General features: G+C 46.8%; 1 long non-coding RNA gene across 1 annotated transcript in view; it reads right to left on the minus strand.

Annotated features, from left to right (window-relative positions):
* Positions 1–3537: 3537 nt before the first annotated feature.
* LOC142923425 (uncharacterized) overlaps positions 3538–12834 on the minus strand; it is a 154216-nt gene continuing 144919 nt past the window's right edge. The window contains exon 3 of the long non-coding RNA XR_012940758.1: positions 3538–4502. This is a non-coding gene — a long non-coding RNA (uncharacterized LOC142923425). The remainder of the gene's footprint in view (positions 4503–12834) is intronic.

Genomic DNA, 12834 nt, shown 5'->3' on the forward strand with positions numbered 1-12834 from the left:
CATATTTTCAACCTGTCCATCAAAGAAGCATCAGTTCCTCTGGAATGGAAACATTCCTATGTCCGTCCACTTCACAAAGGGGGCCCTAAAGATGATCCCAATAACTACCGACCTATCTCAATTTTGTCCCCATTGATGAAAATTTTTGAAAAATTATTGAACTACCAAATTAGCAGTTTCCTGTCCACCAACAATCTACTACATCTAAAACAATCTGGGTTCCGGAAAAAATACAGCACCACATCTGCTGCATTAGACTATTTGAATCAAATTGACAATAGCCTTGATAATAAGCAGTACTGTGCCTGTCTTTTTCTTGACCTGTCCAAAGCTTTTGATACAGTTGACCACAACACCCTGCTTAGTAAACTAAGTTGCCTCGGTTTTTCCGAGAACACAGTACAATGGTTAAAAAATTACCTCTTTTCTCGCACCCAAACTGTATTCACAGATGGTTGAGGTCAAACAGTGTTAAGATAACAAAAGGGGTTCCACAGGGTTCCATCCTCGGCCCCCTCTTGTTCTCTCTTTATGTCAATGACTTGGGCACTGAACTGGATCATTCCAGGGTAAATTTTTTTGCAGATGACACGATACTGATTACTGCTGGCCGCTCTCCGGATGACGTGATTGCTAAGCTCCAGGGTGATTTCAACAAACTACAACATCAGCTAGTTTATCTTAAATTAGTCCTGAATACCTCCAAAACCAAGGTGCTATGCTTCTCTCCGGGACTAAAGCAGGAAGTTATTTTCCCCAATTACATTCCTTGAATAATTATCAAATAGAGCAAGTCAAGATCTATAAGTATCTTGGGGTCATCCTGGATTCAAAACTTAGTTTTGAAGATCACATTGATTATATTGGTAAAAAGACAAAAATAAAAATTGGTTTTCTGTATCGACACAAGCACTGCTTCCCCCCAATGTTCCGTTTAGAATTGATAAAAGCTACCATACTGCCTCTACTTGACTACTGTGACATCGTGTATAAATCAGCCTCAAGTACTGTACTGAAGAAGCTTGATTCCATCTATCACTCGGCCTTAAGATTTGCATTGAACTGCCCATATAGGACTCACCACTGTGATCTCTACATTGGGTCAAACTTAACATCTTTTAATGTTCGACGGCTTGTGCACCAGATCTTATTTATTCACGATGTACTTACAAAAAATTCCACAGACTACCTACTGGATCTCCTCTCTGTTTCAAAGAACAAATTTGACCTCAGGTCTTCGCTCATTTACCAGCTTCACATTCCCTATTGCCATACAAAAACTGGAGGAAGGGCCTTTGCTATTGATGCCCCAGGGTCTGGAATGCTATTGCCAATAAACTGCAACTTGAATCACTACCTATGAGATCTTCACTCAAAACTGCTCTAGAGGAGTTGTACAACCCTAGCTCCCACTGCTATTCAGTGGCCTTAAATATGGCTCTAGATTTTGGTGTTATAATTTATTTATGTAGTTTATTGTAAAAAATTCGGTCACAGTCCCTATGATCACTGTTACATTGGATTTATGGCTTTTATTTTAGTGATTTCGAAAAGTTTTTTTTGGCCATGTTTTTGTTTATTGTAGTACGGAGTTAGACTGATGGCCTTAATCTTAGTTATCTTGTGGTTGTTGTTGTTGTTGTTATTTGACTTGCATCCCACTGGGATTTTTGCACACAGCGTTGGTGTACGGTGCTATTTCAGGAATATTTTGATATTTTTTTCCTGTATTTTCTGTTTGCACAGTCACATAATCACTTTAAGATGTTTTCTTGTTCATGTTTTTTGTTTGTTGCAGTTGCACCCGATTCAAGAGCCGAATGGCTCACAGGGCTATACCAAATAAATGAACTATGAAATAAATGAACTATGAACTGTGGGAGTCTCACTGATTAACACTGAACCCTGTGGTAGTCTCACCGATTAACACTGAACCCTGTGGGAGTCTCACTGATTAACACTGAACCCTGTGGGAGTCTCACTGATTAACACTGAACCCTGTGGGAGTCTCACTGATTAACACTGAACCCTATGGGAGTCTCACTGATTAACACTGAAACCTGTGGGAGTCTCACTGATTAACACTGAACTCTATGGGAGTCTCACTGTTTAACACTGAACACTATGGGAGTCTCACTGATTAGCACTGAACCCTATGGGAGTCTCACTGATTAACACTGAACCCTGTGGGAGTCTCACTAATTAACACTGAACCCTATGGGAGTCTCACTGATGAACACTGAACCCAATGGGGGTCTCAATGATTTACACTGAACACTATGGGAGTCTCACTGATTAACACTGAACACTATGGGAGTCTCACTGATTAACACTGAACCCTGTGGGAGTCTCACTGATTAACACTAAACCCTGTGGGAGTCTCACTGATTAACACTGAACCCTGTGGGAGTCTCACTGATTAACACTGAACCCTATGGGAGTCTCATTGATTAACACTGAACCCTATGGGAGTCTCACTGATTAACACATGAACCCTGTGGTAGTCTCACTGATTAACACTGAACCCTATGGGAGTCTCATTGATTAACACTGAACCCTATGGGAGTCTCATTGATTAACACTGAACCCTATGGGAGTCTCACTGATTAACACTGAACCCTATGGGAGTCTCACTGATTAACACTGAACCCTATGGGAGTCTCATTGATTAACACTGAACCCTATGGGAGTCTCACTGATGAACACTGAACCCTATGGTAGTCTTACTGATTAACACATGAACCCAGTGGGAGTCTCACTGATTAACACAACCCTATGGGAGTCTCACTGATTAACACTGAACCCTATGGGAGTCTTGTGGGGGCTACCGTCCCCCGCCATAACTGAATTGGCGGGGCCGCTGCTCACCGACTCCCCCGTTCCACTCACACCGCTACCCCCCGGCTGCTCCGTCAGGTCCAGACTAACGACCCCTAACGTCTCGCCCCCCTTTACCTCTGCCTGGGATGTAGACCGCGTTTGCATAGTTTAATTAGCGGCTCGTACGCTTCGCGCTTGCGATGCGTTACACTGTGCAAAGGCGGGGTGGGGCTGTAAGCGCGCTCACCAGTAAATCTCCGTCCCGCCCGTAAACAAACAGGCGCGGCGCGTGTTTCCCTCTCACCCGCGCTCCACGTGTGCCGACAATAACAAACACGCCCCTACCCTCTGCCCGTAAACAGACCAATCGCACACGAAGGGGTTGGAGCCGGGGGACGGGCGGGCGGGGTTTCTGCCGTGCGCGCGCCGCTGATTGGGGACGCTCGCTTGGCTCTGAGTTAAAGGTCCCGCTCAAACAGTCGCGCGAATACGCGCACGCTCGGCACTCTAACTCGCTATCTCGCGACCAGACCCGTGTGCGGGTGCGTGACCGCGGCACCGCCACCCAGGTACGCGATCGCTAAGCACTATGGTGGGCAATCGTGTGGGCACGTAAACACCACCCGCTTCGTCTCGAGGTGCACAGCCGCGCATACACGTAGACACCCAGCGCACACTGCCCTCCACTTCACGCTCCCAAAAGACCACGCAACACAGTTGTTTTTCCCACCACTAGCGAATTTTATTTACCTGTGATGGTATGGTCAGTGGACGCTAACCTATCCCTCGGAGGTCTACGAGTCGATTTCCCCTACCGCTCGCCCCGCTCTCTATCCTGGATGTAAAACGGCTGAACTTACGCCTCTCTCACTCGTACTTACTTCTCCCCGATGTACTGACCGCTGTGAGGGAATGAGGCGACGAGCCTGCCGATGCTGGAGTACGTCTCACGGACGTCTCGGATAGCTGACTCTCCTGCTCCCGGGACCGCGATGATCTTGAACCAGAAAAAACCCCCTTGCTACCCCGATCCCCCCCCTTTTTATCCTACCTACAACAAAGGAATGTTTGCTCTTTCCGACCCTTGGCCTCCCGTCCAATCAGGGGCTCGGATTCTCCCGCCCTTTCGATGTCCGGATCCCAGCTCAGATGACGTCGCCGCAGTGATCTCACCGACGTCCGCTCTCTGTTCTCCCGCTACCAGTCCACTGACCCGTGCATGTGTGAGGCTCCACTCGCGGTGGTTCGATGGCCCTTGCCGCGACCATGCAACTTTAATATCAGGTCGCGGCGCCGCAGTGCATGTCAGCTACAGGGGGAGGATCGCCCAATTTCCCGGCCGCAGGAAACCATGAAGTTCGATCCCACTAGGGACTTCTGGACAAAAACCTATCAGCCGGGTGACCTCCCCTCCTGGCTCTACGTGGGGCGTGTGTACGTTCGTGTGTGGGGGGGGGGGGGGGTGGTGAGGGTGCGCAGCGTCGGCGTCGACATCCCCGGTGGCGGCTTTGCAGCGGTGGGCACGACCTCGGCAGAGTGGCCCTGCTGCAGCGGCCTCACGACTGTGCAGGGGCCAAAACACGGACGTCTGAGAAGGCACCGGCCCCGGGAGAGTGGCGGGAAATCCCCGGCATAGGTGATGGCGCCGCGGTAGTGGGCGCGGTTCCGCTGGAGCAGCTCCACTGCGGCGGCACCACAGTCTCACTGATTAACACTGAACCCTATGGGAGTCTCACCGATTAACACTGAACCCTATCGGAGTCTCACTGATTAACACTGAACCCTATGGGAGTCTCACTGATTAACACTGAACCCTATGGGAGTCTCACTGATTTATACTGAACCCTATGGGAGTCTCACTGATTAACACTGAACCCTATGGGAGTCTCACTGATTAACACTGAACCCTATGGGAGTCTCACTGATTAACACGGAACCCTATGGGAGTCTCACTGATTAACACTGAACCCTGTGGGAGTCTCACTGATTAACACTGAGCCCTGTGAGAGTCTCACTGATTAACACTGAACCCTATGGGAGTCTCACTGATTAACACTGAACCCTATGGGAGTCTTACTGATTAACACTGAACCCTGTGGGAGTCTCACTAATTAACACTGAACCCTATGGGAGTCTCACTGATGAACACTGAACCCAATGGGGGTCTCAATGATTTATACTGAACCCTATGGGAGTCTCACTGATTAACACTGAACCCTGTGGGAGTCTCACTGATTAACACTGAACCCTGGGGGAGTCTCACTGATTAACACTGAACCCTATGGGAGACTCACTGATTAACACTGAACCCTATGGGAGTCTCACTGATTAACACTGAACCCTATGGGAGTCTCACTGATTAACACTGAACCCTGTGGGAGTCTCACTGATTAACACTGAACCGTGTGGGAGTCTCACCGATTAACACTGAACCCTATCGGAGTCTCACTGATTAACACTGGACCCTATGGGAGTCTCACTGATTAACACTGAACCCTATGGGAGTCTCACTGATTTACACTGAACCCTATGGGAGTCTCACTGATTAACACTGAACCCTATGGGAGTCTCACTGATTAACACTGAACCCTATGGGAGTCTCACTGATTAACACGGAACCCTATGGGAGTCTCACTGATTAACACTGAACCCTATGGGAGTCTCACTGATTAACACTGAACCCTATGGGAGTCTCACTGATGAACACTGAACCCTATGGGAGTCTCACCGATTAACACTAAACCCTATCGGAGTCTCACTGATTTATACTGAACCCTATGGGAGTCTCACTGATTAACACTGATCCCTATGGGAGTCTCACTGATTAACACTGAACCCTATGGGAGTCTCACTGATTAACACGGAACCCTATGGGAGTCTCACTGATTAACACTGAACCCTGTGGGAGTCTCACTGATTAACACTGAACCGTGTGAGAGTCTCACTGATTAACACTGAACCCTATGGGAGTCTCACTGATTAACACTGAACCCTATGGGAGTCTTACTGATTAACACTGAACCCTGTGGGAGTCTCACTAATTAACACTGAACCCTATGGGAGTCTCACTGATGAACACTGAACCCAATGGGGGTCTCAATGATTTACACTGAACACTATGGGAGTCTCACTGATTAACACTGAACCCTATGGGAGTCTCACTGATTAACACTGAACCCTGTGGGAGTCTCACTGATTAACACTGAACCCTATTCGAGTCTCACTGATTAACACTGAACCCTATGGGAGTCTCACTGATGAACACTGAACCCAATGGGAGTCTCAGTGATTTACACTGAACACTATGGGAGTCTCACTGATTAACACTGAACCCAATGGGAGTCTCACTGATTAACACTGAACCTTGTGGGAGTCTCACTGATTAACACTGAACCCTGTAGAAGTCTCACTGATTAACACTGAACCCTATGGGAGTCTCACTGATTAACACTGAACCCTATGCGAGTCTCACTGATTAACACTGAACCCTATGGGAGTCTCACTGATTAACACTGAACCCTGTGGAAGTCTCACTGATTAACACTGAACCCTATGGGAGTCTCACTGATTAACACTGAACCCTATGCGAGTCTCACTGATTAACACTGAACCCTATGGGAGTCTCACTGATGAACACTGAACCCAATGGGGGTCTCAATGATTTATACTGAACCCTATGGGAGTCTCACTGATTAACACTGAACCCTGTGGGAGTCTCACTGATTAACACTGAACCCTGGGGGAGTCTCACTGATTAACACTGAACCCTATGGGAGTCTCACTGATTAACACTGAACCCTATGGGAGTCTCACTGATTAACACTGAACCCTATGGGAGTCTCACTGATTAACACTGAACCCTGTGGGAGTCTCACTGATTAACACTGAACCGTGTGGGAGTCTCACCGATTAACACTGAACCCTATCGGAGTCTCACTGATTAACACTGGACCCTATGGGAGTCTCACTGATTAACACTGAACCCTATGGGAGTCTCACTGATTTACACTGAACCCTATGGGAGTCTCACTGATTAACACTGAACCCTATGGGAGTCTCACTGATTAACACTGAACCCTATGGGAGTCTCACTGATTAACACGGAACCCTATGGGAGTCTCACTGATTAACACTGAACCCTATGGGAGTCTCACTGATTAACACTGAACCCTATGGGAGTCTCACTGATGAACACTGAACCCTATGGGAGTCTCACCGATTAACACTAAACCCTATCGGAGTCTCACTGATTTATACTGAACCCTATGGGAGTCTCACTGATTAACACTGATCCCTATGGGAGTCTCACTGATTAACACTGAACCCTATGGGAGTCTCACTGATTAACACGGAACCCTATGGGAGTCTCACTGATTAACACTGAACCCTGTGGGAGTCTCACTGATTAACACTGAACCGTGTGAGAGTCTCACTGATTAACACTGAACCCTATGGGAGTCTCACTGATTAACACTGAACCCTATGGGAGTCTTACTGATTAACACTGAACCCTGTGGGAGTCTCACTAATTAACACTGAACCCTATGGGAGTCTCACTGATGAACACTGAACCCAATGGGGGTCTCAATGATTTACACTGAACACTATGGGAGTCTCACTGATTAACACTGAACCCTATGGGAGTCTCACTGATTAACACTGAACCCTGTGGGAGTCTCACTGATTAACACTGAACCCTATTCGAGTCTCACTGATTAACACTGAACCCTATGGGAGTCTCACTGATGAACACTGAACCCAATGGGAGTCTCAGTGATTTACACTGAACACTATGGGAGTCTCACTGATTAACACTGAACCCAATGGGAGTCTCACTGATTAACACTGAACCTTGTGGGAGTCTCACTGATTAACACTGAACCCTGTAGAAGTCTCACTGATTAACACTGAACCCTATGGGAGTCTCACTGATTAACACTGAACCCTATGCGAGTCTCACTGATTAACACTGAACCCTATGGGAGTCTCACTGATTAACACTGAACCCTGTGGAAGTCTCACTGATTAACACTGAACCCTATGGGAGTCTCACTGATTAACACTGAACCCTATGCGAGTCTCACTGATTAACACTGAACCCTATGGGAGTCTCACTGATTAACACTGAACCATGTGGGAGTCTCACCGATTAACACTGAACCCTATCGGAGTCTCACTGATTAACACTGAACCCTATGGGAGTCTCACTCATTAACACTGAACCCTATGGGAGTCTCACTGATTAACACTGAACCCTATGGGAGTCTCACTGATTAACACTGAACCCTATGGGAGTCTCACTGATTAACACGGAACCCTATGGGAGTCTCACTGATTAACACTGAACCCTGTGGGAGTCTCACTGATTAACACTGAACCCTATGGGAGTCTCACTGATTAACACGGAACCCAATGGGAGTCTCACTGATTAACACTGAACCCTATGGGAGTCTCACTGATTAACACTGAACCCTATGGGAGTCTCACTGATGAACACTGAACCCTATGGGAGTCTCACCAATTAACACTGAACCCTATCGGAGTCTCACTGATTAACACTGAACCCTATGGGAGTCTCACTGATTAACACTGAACCCTATGGGAGTCTCACTGATTAACACTGAACCCTATGGGAGTCTCACTGATTAACACGGAACCCTATGGGAGTCTCACTGATTAACACTGAACCCTGTGGGAGTCTCACTGATTAACACTGAACCCTATGGGAGTCTCACTGATTAACACTGAACCCTGTGGGAGTCTCACTGATTAACACTGAACCATGTGGGAGTCTCACCGATTAACACTGAACCCAATGGGAGTCTCAGTGATTTACACTGAACACTATGGGAGTCTCACTGATTAACACTGAACCTAATGGGAGTCTCACTGATTAACACTGAACCTTGTGGGAGTCTCACTGATTAACACTGAACCCTGTGGAAGTCTCACTGATTAACACTGAACCCTATGGGAGTCTCACTGATTAACACTGAACCCTATGCGAGTCTCACTGATTAACACTGAACCCTATGGGAGTCTCACTGATTAACACTGAACCCTGTGGGAGTCTCACTGATAAACACTGAACCCTGGGGGAGTCTCACTGATTAACACTGAACCCTATGGGAGTCTCACTGATTAACACTGAACCCTATGGGAGTCTCACTGATTAACACTGAACCCTATGGGAGTCTCACTGATTAACACTGAACCCTGTGGGAGTCTCACTGATTAACACTGAACCGTGTGGGAGTCTCACCGATTAACACTGAACCCTATCGGAGTCTCACTGATTAACACTGAACCCTATGGGAGTCTCACTGATTAACACTGAACCCTATGGGAGTCTCACTGATTTACACTGAACCCTATGGGAGTCTCACTGATTAACACTGAACCCTATGGGAGTCTCACTGATTAACACTGAACCCTATGGGAGTCTCACTGATTAACACGGAACCCTATAGGAGTCTCACTGATTAACACTGAACCCTATGGGAGTCTCACTGATTAACACTGAACCCTATGGGAGTCTCACTGATGAACACTGAACCCTATGGGAGTCTCACCGATTAACACTGAACCCTATCGGAGTCTCACTGATTAACACTGAACCCTATGGGAGTCTCACTGATTAACACTGAACCCTAAGGGAGTCTCACTGATTTATACTGAACCCTATGGGAGTCTCACTGATTAACACTGAACCCTATGGGAGTCTCACTGATTAACACTGAACCCTATGGGAGTCTCACTGATTAACACGGAACCCTATGGGAGTCTCATTGATTAACACTGAACCCTGTGGGAGTCTCACTGATTAACACTGAACCCTGTGGGAGTCTCACTGATTAACACTGAACCCTATGGGAGTCTCACTGATTAACACTGAACCCTATGGGAGTCTTACTGATTAACACTGAACCCTGTGGGAGTCTCACTAATTAACACTGAACCCTATGGCAGTCTCACTGATGAACACTGAACCCAATGGGGGTCTCAATGATTTACACTGAACACTATGGGAGTCTCACTGATTAACACTGAACCCTATGGGAGTCTCACTGATTAACACTGAACCCTGTGGGAGTCTCACTGATTAACACTGAACCCTATGGGAGTCTCACTGATTAACACTGAACCCTATTGGAGTCTCACTGATTAACACTGAACCCTATGAAAGTCTCACTGATTAACACTGAACCCTATGGGAGTCTTACTGATTAACACTGAACCCTGTGGGAGTCTCACTAATTAACACTGAACCCTATGGGAGTCTCACTGATGAACACTGAACCCAATGGGGGTCTCAATGATTTACACTGAACACTATGGGAGTCTCACTGATTAACACTGAACCCTATGGGAGTCTCACTGATTAACACTGAACCCTGTGGGAGTCTCACTGATTAACACTGAACCCTATTCGAGTCTCACTGATTAACACTGAACCCTATGGGAGTCTCACTGATGAACACTGAACCCAATGGGAGTCTCAGTGATTTACACTGAACACTATGGGAGTCTCACTGATTAACACTGAACCCAATGGGAGTCTCACTGATTAACACTGAACCTTGTGGGAGTCTCACTGATTAACACTGAACCCTGTAGAAGTCTCACTGATTAACACTGAACCCTATGGGAGTCTCACTGATTAACACTGAACCCTATGCGAGTCTCACTGATTAACACTGAACCCTATGGGAGTCTCACTGATTAACACTGAACCCTGTGGAAGTCTCACTGATTAACACTGAACCCTATGGGAGTCTCACTGATTAACACTGAACCCTATGCGAGTCTCACTGATTAACACTGAACCCTATGGGAGTCTCACTGATTAACACTGAACCATGTGGGAGTCTCACCGATTAACACTGAACCCTATCGGAGTCTCACTGATTAACACTGAACCCTATGGGAGTCTCACTCATTAACACTGAACCCTATGGGAGTCTCACTGATTAACACTGAACCCTATGGGAGTCTCACTGATTAACACTGAACCCTATGGGAGTCTCACTGATTAACACGGAACCCTATGGGAGTCTCACTGATTAACACTGAACCCTGTGGGAGTCTCACTGATTAACACTGAACCCTATGGGAGTCTCACTGATTAACACGGAACCCTATGGGAGTCTCACTGATTAACACTGAACCCTATGGGAGTCTCACTGATTAACACTGAACCCTATGGGAGTCTCACTGATGAACACTGAACCCTATGGGAGTCTCACCAATTAACACTGAACCCTATCGGAGTCTCACTGATTAACACTGAACCCTATGGGAGTCTCACTGATTAACACTGAACCCTATGGGAGTCTCACTGATTAACACTGAACCCTATGGGAGTCTCACTGATTAACACGGAACCCTATGGGAGTCTCACTGATTAACACTGAACCCTGTGGGAGTCTCACTGATTAACACTGAACCCTATGGGAGTCTCACTGATTAACACTGAACCCTGTGGGAGTCTCACTGATTAACACTGAACCGTGTGGGAGTCTCACCGATTAACACTGAACCCAATGGGAGTCTCAGTGATTTACACTGAACACTATGGGAGTCTCACTGATTAACACTGAACCCAATGGGAGTCTCACTGATTAACACTGAACCTTGTGGGAGTCTCACTGATTAACACTGAACCCTGTGGAAGTCTCACTGATTAACACTGAACCCTATGGGAGTCTCACTGATTAACACTGAACCATATGCGAGTCTCACTGATTAACACTGAACCCTATGGGAGTCTCACTGATTAACACTGAACCCTGTGGGAGTCTCACTGATAAACACTGAACCCTGGGGGAGTCTCACTGATTAACACTGAACCCTATGGGAGTCTCACTGATTAACACTGAACCCTATGGGAGTCTCACTGATTAACACTGAACCCTATGGGAGTCTCACTGATTAACACTGAACCCTGTGGGAGTCTCACTGATTAACACTGAACCGTGTGGGAGTCTCACCGATTAACACTGAACCCTATCGGAGTCTCACTGATTAACACTGAACCCTATGGGAGTCTCACTGATTAACACTGAACCCTATGGGAGTCTCACTGATTTACACTGAACCCTATGGGAGTCTCACTGATTAACACTGAACCCTATGGGAGTCTCACTGATTAACACTGAACCCTATGGGAGTCTCACTGATTAACACGGAACCCTATAGGAGTCTCACTGATTAACACTGAACCCTATGGGAGTCTCACTGATTAACACTGAACCCTATGGGAGTCTCACTGATGAACACTGAACCCTATGGGAGTCTCACCGATTAACACTGAACCCTATCGGAGTCTCACTGATTAACACTGAACCCTTAGGGAGTCTCACTGATTAACACTGAACCCTAAGGGAGTCTCACTGATTTATACTGAACCCTATGGGAGTCTCACTGATTAACACTGAACCCTATGGGAGTCTCACTGATTAACACTGAACCCTATGGGAGTCTCACTGATTAACACGGAACCCTATGGGAGTCTCATTGATTAACACTGAACCCTGTGGGAGTCTCACTGATTAACACTGAACCCTGTGGGAGTCTCACTGATTAACACTGAACCCTATGGGAGTCTCACTGATTAACACTGAACCCTATGGGAGTCTTACTGATTAACACTGAACCCTGTGGGAGTCTCACTAATTAACACTGAACCCTATGGCAGTCTCACTGATGAACACTGAACCCAATGGGGGTCTCAATGATTTACACTGAACACTATGGGAGTCTCACTGATTAACACTGAACCCTATGGGAGTCTCACTGATTAACACTGAACCCTGTGGGAGTCTCACTGATTAACACTGAACCCTATGGGAGTCTCACTGATTAACACTGAACCCTATTGGAGTCTCACTGATTAACACTGAACCCTATGGGAGTCTCACTGATTAACACTGAACCCTATGGGAGTCTTACTGATTAACACTGAACCCTGTGGGAGTCTCACTAATTAACACTGAACCCTATGGGAGTCTCACT

The sequence above is a fragment of the Petromyzon marinus genome, unplaced genomic scaffold, assembly GCF_048934315.1.
Source record: "Petromyzon marinus isolate PM22_M1 ecotype Great Lakes invasive population unplaced genomic scaffold, UKy_Petmar_22M1.pri1.0 PM_Scaffold_5, whole genome shotgun sequence".
NCBI lineage: Eukaryota > Metazoa > Chordata > Hyperoartia > Petromyzontiformes > Petromyzontidae > Petromyzon > Petromyzon marinus.